This window comes from Staurois parvus, unplaced genomic scaffold (genome assembly GCF_062004578.1).
Source record: "Staurois parvus isolate SC_StPar_1 unplaced genomic scaffold, SC_StPar_1.0 ptg000441l, whole genome shotgun sequence".
Taxonomy (NCBI): domain Eukaryota; kingdom Metazoa; phylum Chordata; class Amphibia; order Anura; family Ranidae; genus Staurois; species Staurois parvus.
In genome coordinates this window covers 1008308-1017394 of record NW_028318237.1, presented here as the reverse complement: position 1 = coordinate 1017394, position 9087 = coordinate 1008308, and the positions used below count along the sequence as shown (strand labels likewise).

Sequence of the window (9087 nt, the reverse complement as noted above, 5' to 3'; positions counted from 1 at the left end):
GGCGTTATTTCTTACTGGCCCCCCAAATGCAAGTAGCATTTTGCTGCATGTTTTCCACAGGAAACAAAACGCTTGAAAATCCAAAAAATCGCCAGTCGCAAGACGCACGTGGCTCAGTGTCAACTTTTGGTACATTATTATTATTATACAGGATTTATATAGCACCAACAGTTTGCTCAGCGCTTTACAATATAATGAGCTTCTTTCGTGACCATTGTTACACTGTTCTTTCAAATGAATGGTGCCGCTTCAAAAACGCACGATAAAAACGCTAAAAAAAAAGTAACAAAACATGACGCAGCGGGTGTGGAAATGGCCATTAGTATTGTCCTGCATTCGCTTTATTTTATCTTAGATTTTATCTAGCACTGACAATGTACACAATGTTCAATGACATCAGTCCCTGCTCTCAGCCTAAGATCTGGCCTAGTGATGTCATTGAACATGGTGAATGATGTCACCTGGGTGACCACGCCCCCTTGTACAGCCATGGCCAAAAATCTTCTCCCCCTGCATTTCTGTCAGATAACGCACCACTTCGCCCAGAAATTTGCTGCAATTACAAATGTTTTGGCATTTTCTATTTATTTCTTTTGTTTGTATTGGTATGACACGAAAAAGTGGAGAAACAAAAAACCAAATCTGACACATTCCACGCAAAACCCCGAAAATAGACTGGACAAAATTATTGGCACCTACTCAAAATTGTAAGAAATAATTGCATTCCAGGTTTGTGATGCTCCTGTGATTTGTAATTAAATTCACCTGTATCATTTACCAGGAGCTGATAATACAGAAATCACACCGCTAAAGGGATAAAATGGTGAAAAATGGACTCAACTTTTCTGTTGTGTGTCTCTGTGTGCCACACGGAGCATGGAGAAAAGAAAGAGCAGCAAAGAATTGTCTGAGGATCTGAGAGCAAAATTGTGGAAAAGCATGGACAATCTCAAGGTTACAAGTCCATCTCCAGAGATCTTAATGTTCCTGTGTCCACTGTGCAAAACATTGTTAAGACATTTACAGCCCATGACACTGTAGCTAATCTCCCTGGATGTGGATGAAGAGTAAAACTGATCAAAGTTTGCAATGAAGGATTGTTGGAATGGTGGATAAAGAACCTCGATCAACTTCCAGACAAATTGAAGCTGGCCTTCAGGCGCAGGGTACAACTGTTGTTTCTTTTGTTTGTATTGGTATGCCACAAAAAAGTGGAGAAACAAAAAGCCAAATTTGACCCATTCCATGCAAAACCCCAGAAATGGACTAGACAAAATTAATGGCACCCTCAATGTATTATCTGGCAGCGCACCCCTTGAATAAAATGATTGAAATCAATGGCTTCCTGTAACCATCAATGAGTTTCTTCCACCTCTCTACTGGAATTTTGGCACCCCATAATTAAGTTGTGCCATTTCATAAAGCTGCTGGTCACTGTAAGTCAGGGAGAAGGGTGGGGGGAATGGCTACCTCCATAGCATTCAAATGACAGGTCCACTTTAAGGACCCTGTAATTAAGTAGAGCCATTGCATAAAGCTGCTTACTAAAAGTTTGGGGGAGGGTGGGGGAAAATGGCTGCCTCTGTACCATTCATATGAAAGGTCTACTTAAATTGATTCCCGACCGCCCTATAGCAGAAATGCTGCTACAGGGCGGAACCGGTGCGCAAAATCACATACAGGTGAAACTCGAAAAATTAGAATATGGTGCAAAAGTTCATTTATTTCAGTGCAGCAACTTAAAAGGTGAAACTAATATATGAGATAGACTCATTACATGCAAAGCAAGATAGTTCAAGCCGTGATTTGTCATCATTGTGATGATTATGGCTTACAGCTCATGAAAACCCCAAATCCACAATCTCAGAAAATGAGAATATTCCATGCAATCAATAAAACACGGATTGTACATAGAACAATATCGGACCTCTGAAAAGTAGAAGCATGCATATGTACTCAGTACTTGGTTTGGGCCCCTTTTGCAGCAATTACTGCCTCAATGCGGCGTGGCATGGAAGCTATCAGCCTGTGGCACTGCTGAGGTGTTATGGAAGACCAGGATGCTTCAATAGCGGCCTTCAGCTCTTCTGCATTGTTCGGTCTTATGTCTCTCCTCTTTCTCTTGGCAATGCCCCATAGATTCTCTATGGGGTTCAGGTCAGGTGAGTTTGCTGGCCAATCAAGCACAGTAATCCCACGGTCATTGAACCAGGTTTTGGTGCTTTTGGCAGTGTGGGCAGGTGCCAAGTCCTGCTGGAAAATGAAGTCAGCATCCCCATAAAGCTCGTCTGCGGAAGGAAGCATGAAGTGCTCCAAAATCTCCTGGTAGACGGCTGCGTTGACCCTGGACTTAATGAAGCACAGTGGACCAACAGCAGCAGATGACATGGCTCCCCAAATCAACACAGACTGTGGAAACTTCACACTGGACTTCAAGCATCTTGCAGTGTGTGCCTCTCCATTCTTCCTCCATACTCGGGGTCCTTGGGCCTCTCCATTCTTCCTCCATACTCGAGGTCCTTGTGCCTCTCCATTCTTCCTCCATACTCGGGGTCCTTGGGCCTCTCCATTCTTCCTGCATACTCGGGGTCCTTGGGCCTCTCCATTCTTCCTCCATACTCGGGGTCCTTGGGCCTCTCCATTCTTCCTCCATACTCGGGGTCCTTGGTTTCCAAATGAGATGCGAATATTGCTCTCATTAGAAAAGAGCAACAGACCAGTTCTGTTTTTCTTTAGCCCAGGTAAGACGCTTCTGACGTTGTTTGTCGTTCAGGAGCGGCTTGACAAGAGGAATACGACATTTGAAGCCCATGTCCAGGATCTGTCTGTGTGTGACTGCTCTTGATGCACTGACTCCAGCCTCAGTCCACTCCTTGTGAAAGTCCCCAACACTTTTGAATGGCCTTTTCCTGACAATCCTCTCCAGGCTGCGGTCATCCCTGCTGCTTGTGCACCTTTTTCTTCCACACTTTTCCCTTCCACATAACTTTCTATTAATGTGTTTTGATACAGCACTTTGGGAACATCCAACTTCTTTTGCAATTACCTTTTGAGGCTTTCCCTCCTTATGGAGGGTGTCGATGATGGTTTTCTGCACAACTGTCAGGTCAGCAGTCTTTCCCATGATTGTGATTCCTACTGAACCAGACTGAGAGACCATTTAAAGGCTCAGGAACCCTTTGCAGGTGTTATGGCTTAATTATCTGATTAGAGTGGGACACTTTGAGCCGAGAATATTGCACCTTTTCACAATATTCTCATTTTCTGAGATTGTGGATTTGGGGTTTTCATGAGCTGTAAGCCATAATCATCACAATGATGACAAATCACGGCTTGAACTATCTTGCTTTGCATGTAATGAGTCTATCTCATATATTAGTTTCACCTTTTAAGTTGCTGCACTGAAATAAATGAATTTTTGCCCGATATTCTAATTTTTTGAGTTTCACCTGTATATACACGTGATTTTGCATTCCCGGGTAGGGGGTACACACGAGCTGTGCACGCGCCCTACCAGCGCCGCCATTTGCCAATCACCAGGTCCCGGTAGGTGATTACTCGCCGGTGCCCTGTGATTTCGGTGCCCTGTTATCTCCGACGGGGAGGTGCACTCCTTTGGATGGCTGTGCACAGCACATCCATCCAGAGCAGTGTGATTACAGTGAAGCACACAGACACCGCCCCCTAGTACAACACTCCCAGCACACAATTAACCCTTTGTTCGCTCCTCATATTAACCCCTTCCTGCCCAGTGCCATTAGTACAGTGTCAGTGCTTTTTTTTATCACTGATCACTGTATTGGTGTCACTGGGGATAGCAGTGACACCAAGTCAGTGCCCCGCAGTGTCAGGATGTCCTCCGCAGTCCCACTATAAGTCGCTGATCGCCGCCATTATTAGTAAAAATGAAAAATCCCAGTATATATACCGCCATTTGTAAACGCTATAACTTTCACGTAAATCAGTTAATTTACACGTATTGGGATTTTTTTTTAGCAAAGGCATGGAGCAGAATACATTTTGGCTTAAATTTATGACGAAATTTGATTTTTTTAATTATTTTACTGAGCACGTTTAATAGCAAATAGTCAAAAATATTGTGTTTTTTTCTCAAAATTGTCGGGTTTTTTTTATATTGCAAAAAAGAAATGCACAGGCGATTCAAAAACCCCATACAAAAAAAAGCTGAATTTGTGGGGAAAAAAGGACAGAAATTTAATTTGGGTGCAGCGTTGCATGACCGCGCAATTGTCAGATAAAGTAACGCAGCGCCGTAACGCAAAAGATGGCCTGGTCAGCAAGGGGGGTAAATCCTCTGGAGGGCGAGGGGTTAAGGACCCCCTAATTTTGTAGTGCCTTTGCACAAAGCTGCCACTTACTGGAAGTCGGAGGAAGTGTGAGCCCTAAAAAAAAAAATGTGTGCAGCCCATGCAAAAATGGTTGCCTCCGCAGCATTCAGATGACAGGTCCTCTTTAAGGACCCCATCAATAGGTAGTGCCATTGCATAAAGCTGCTGCTTACTAGAAGTCAGGGAGGGGGAGGGGGGCTGCATTCCCATGGCTCACCTGACATCTCAATGATTCATACACAGGAAATAATTGTACTTTCTATAATAAAAAAAAATCTGGGGGGAAGGTGTCAGGAGGAGAGCGCGGCATTGTGGAAGTTGAGGAGAGGTGCTCTTTGTTTGGAGCCGGAGCAGAGAGGGCGGGAGGGGGTTGGGGGGGGATATAAAGGCTTTGAATTCCCAGTGAGAGCTGTGTGTGCGTGTACTGATCCTGCCTGTACCTTCAGCCTGCCAGATGGGGAGGGAGGGCCAATTTGGGGTGGGTTTGCCGTCGGCGGGTGTGTAAGTGGAAGGAGCGTGTCTTATGAATGAGATCCGACCCAGAGCATCCTCGCCTCTACTTCGTCCTCCCATGTCACCTCCCCGGGATGCCTGTCACAGGACAATAAGGCGACGATGAACAAGTGCGGAGCTCCTTAGCTGAAGACAAGCGGGTGAGTGCCTTGCCTTTCCATTGAAATCCCTGTGTTCTTCTGCCATAACGTGCTTGTTTTTTCCCGAAGCCTCTTTCCCGGATCAAGGGTTTTCCCAACGTCGTTAGGTCATGGACCCTTTAAAACGGCAAATGTTTACCAAGTGCAGGCGTTCGTCTCAAGCATCTCTTGAAAGTGTGAGTGTCTGCTGCCGGCGGCTGCTGAATGTGTGCGGAATCATGCAAGTGAGCCTTTGGTAGGAAAAGAGCAATTTCAGAATGTTCGGGAGACATTGTATCATTGTCAGAAGATGCTGAAGGGTTATTGAGAGTTTGGCTCATTGGTGGGAAGTGCCCTTTGAATTTCCTAGAAGTGCCCCTATCGGGACACATATCAGAGGTTGGGGAACTGTCCTCCAGAGCCACCACCTATAGAAACTTCAGGCATAGTACCACTTCTGACTGACACGTCAAGGTGGATTTATGAAAACAGTAGAACCTTGAGAGTCTGACTCATTGGTCGGAAGTGACCCTTTAATTTCCTAGTACTGCCCCTAAGAGGGGACATATCAGAGGTTGAGGAATGATGCTCCAGGGCCATTTCTGTAGTAGAAACTTCACAGCATAGTACTGCTTCTGGCTGACACTGTAGAATGGATTCACTAAAGGAGTAGAGAATGTTTACCTGCAAAATGGATTTTCACTTAGCTTAACGAATAAGCTGTAGAAGGACTATTGAGAGTTTGGCTTGATGGTCAGAAGTGCCCCTTGAAATTCATAGCAGACTCCCTATAGGGGAAAAACTAGAGGTTGAGGAAAGATGCTCCAAAGAGGTCTTCAGGAATAGAAACTTCTGTGTAAGGTTTATTGAGAGTTCGACTCATTGATGAGAAGTGCCCCTTGAATTTCATATCAGACTCCCAAAAGGGGAAAAACTGGAGGTTGAGGAAAGATGCTCCAAAGAGGTCTTCAGGAATAGAAACTTCTGTGTAAGGTTTATTGAGAGTTCGGCTCATTCATGAGAAGTGCTCTTTGAAATTCCTAGAAATGTCCCTACAACGACACATATCAGAGACTGAGGAACGATCCTCCAGAGCCGTCCCCTGTAAAAGAAAGGTCAGGCATAGTACCATTCCTGGCTAACACTTCAGGAGCAGAACATTGAGAGTTTTGCTCATTGGTCAGGAGTGACCCTCAAATTTCCTAGTACTGCCCCTATAGGCAAACATGTCAGAGGTTGAGGGCCATTTTCTGTAGTAAAAACTTTACAACATAGTACTGCACTTCAGGGTGGATTTAGAGAATTTTTACTTGCAAAATGGACTTTCACTTACCCTAATGAATAAGCTGTAGAAGGGTTATTGACAGTTTTGCTTGTTGGTCTCAAGTTCCCCTTGAATTTCCTAGAAGAGTCCCTATATGGTGACATATCGAAGGTTAAGGAATGGTGCTTCAGAGCTGTCTTCTATAGCAGAAACTTCACAGCATTGTAGTGCTTCTGGCTGACTCTTCAAGGTGGATTTGCTAAAGGAGTAGAACATTTTACTTTGCAAAAGGGATTTTTACCTAGCTTAATGAATACGCTGTGGAAGGGCTATTAGGAGGGGCATATTGGAGGTTGAATAATGGTGCTCCAGAGCCACCTTCTGTAGTGGAAAGTTTACTGCATAGTACCACTATATACCATTATGTACTACTAGTATTCACCACTACAAGGGTGGTTTTACTAAAGGAATAGGGAATTTTTATTTGTGAAATATATTTTCACCTAACTTAATGAAAAAGCCATGAAATGGTTATTGAGAGTTTGGCCTGTTGGTCTGAAACAAACTTCCTAGATCCTTGAACTTGCAAAATGGATTTTCACTTTGCTTAATGAATAAATTGTGAAAGAGTTATTAAGAGTACTTACTGGTCGGATGTGCCTCTTGAGTTTCCTAGAAGTGTCCCTACAGTGGGGAAAATAATTATTTGATCCCCTGCAGATTCTGTATGTTTGCCCACTTACAAAGAAATGAAGGGTCTATAATTTTTATCATAGGTGTATTTCAAGTGAGAGAGACAGAATATCAACCAAAAATATTGAAAAAAAACACATGATGCAAAGTTATAAATGGAGTTTCTGTTTAGTGAGTAAAAAAAGTATTTGATCCCCTACCAACCAACAATATTTCTGGTTCCCACAGACTGGCTATGTGCTCATGTGGTACACAGATTAGTCCTATCAATGTAAGAAGGTGTTCCTAAGGACAACTTGTGTATAAAAGACACCTGTCCACAGAATCTCTTTCTTCCACTCAAACCTCACCAAGACCAAAGAGCTGTCAAAGGACATCAGGGACAAGATTGTAGACCTGCACAAGGTTGGAATGGGCTACAAGACCATCAGCAAGAAGCTTGGTGAGAAGGAGACAACTGTTGGAGTGATTAGTTCTCAAATGGAAGAAATACAAAATAACCATCAATTGCCCTCAGTCTGGAGCTCCATGCAAGATTTAGCCTCATGGGGTAAGGTCCACAGGGGCAGACTGACCATCTGGAAACTTGGGCACTGCCCAAGGGCCCGGGGTCAGTAGGGGGCCCCATGAGATGTCCCTGGTACCATTTTCATAGGCTTTTTTGAGTTTGGGCAAGGACACAGGGGCCCCATGATCCCCTATTGCCCAGGGGCCCCATGAGTTGTCAGTCCGCCCCTGGGTAAGGATGATCATGAGAAAAGTGAGGGATTAGCCCAGAACTACACAGGAGAAGCTTGTGAATGATCTCAAGGCAGTTGGGACCAAAGTCACCAAACAAACCACTGGTAACACAATACGCTGCCATGGATTGAAATCCTGCAGCGCCTGCAAGGGTCCCCTCCTCAAGAAGGCACATGCACAGGCCCATCTGAAGTTTGCCAATGAACATCTAAATGATTCAGAGAAGGACTGGGAGAAAGTGCTCTGGTCAGATGAGACCAGAATTGAGCTCTTTGGTATAACCTCAACTCGCCGTGTTTGGAGGAAGAAAAATACTGACTATGACCCTAAGAACACCATCCCAACAGTCAAGCACGAAGGGGGAAACAATATGCTTTGGGGCTGTTTCTCTGTTGAATGTACAGGCTGACTTTGCCGCATTGAGGGGCCAATGGACGGGGCATGTATTGTAAAATCTTGAATGAGAACCTTCTTGCCTCTGCCAAAACACTGAAGATGGGTCGTGGATGAGTCTTCCAGCATGACCCAAAACATACCACCAAAGCAACAAAGGAGTGGCTCAAGAAGAAGCACATTAAGGTCATGGAGTGGCCTAGCCAGTCTCCAGACCTTAATCCTATAGAAAATGTATGGAGGGAGCTGAAACTTCGAGTTTCCAAGTGACGGCCAGGAAATCTTAAGGATTTAGAGAAGATCTGTAAAGAAGAGTGGACCAAAATCCCTCCTGAGATGTGTGCAAACCTGGTAACCAACTACAAGAAATGTCTTACCTCTGTTCTTGCCAACAAGGGTTTCTCCACAAGTACTAAGTCATGTTTTGTTTGGGGATAAAATACTTATTTTACTCACTGAACCTCAACTTAATTTATAACATTTGTATCATGTGTTTTTTCTGGATTTTTGGTATATTTTGTGTCTCTATCATTTAAAATACACCTATCATAAACATTATAGACCCTTCATTTCTTTGTAAGTGGGCAGACTTACAAAATCTGCAGGGGATCGAATCATTATTTTCCCCACTGTATAGGGGTACATACCAGAGGTTGAGGAACGGTGCCCCAGAGCCATCTTCTGTAATAGAAACTTCTGCAGAAATATTAATGAGAGTTCAGCTTGTTGGTTGGAGGTGCCGTGTGAATTTTCCCCTATAGAGGGACACATCGGAGGTTGAAGGACAGTGCAATAGAGCCAACCTCTGTAATAGAAACTTCATGGTACCGCTGCTGGTAGAACATTTATACTTTGCAAAATGGATAATTACTTAGCAAGATAATTAAGCATCAAAAGGGCTATTAGGAGTCTGACTCATTGGTTGGAAGTGCCCCTTGAATTCCCTAGTAGAGTTCCTATTGCAGGAAAAATCGGAGGTTGAGGAATGGTGCTCCAGAGCCATCTCATGTAATAG

The 9087-nt window shown here is 44.0% G+C and overlaps 1 protein-coding gene across 1 annotated transcript in view; it reads left to right on the top strand.

The window, feature by feature from the left end:
• Nucleotides 1-4852: 4852 nt before the first annotated feature.
• PDE4B (phosphodiesterase 4B) overlaps nucleotides 4853-9087 on the top strand; it is a 545522-nt gene continuing 541287 nt past the window's right edge. Inside the window, exon 1 of the mRNA XM_089687949.1 lies at nucleotides 4853-5002. The gene's annotated coding sequence lies outside the window, so the exon portion shown is untranslated. The remainder of the gene's footprint in view (nucleotides 5003-9087) is intronic.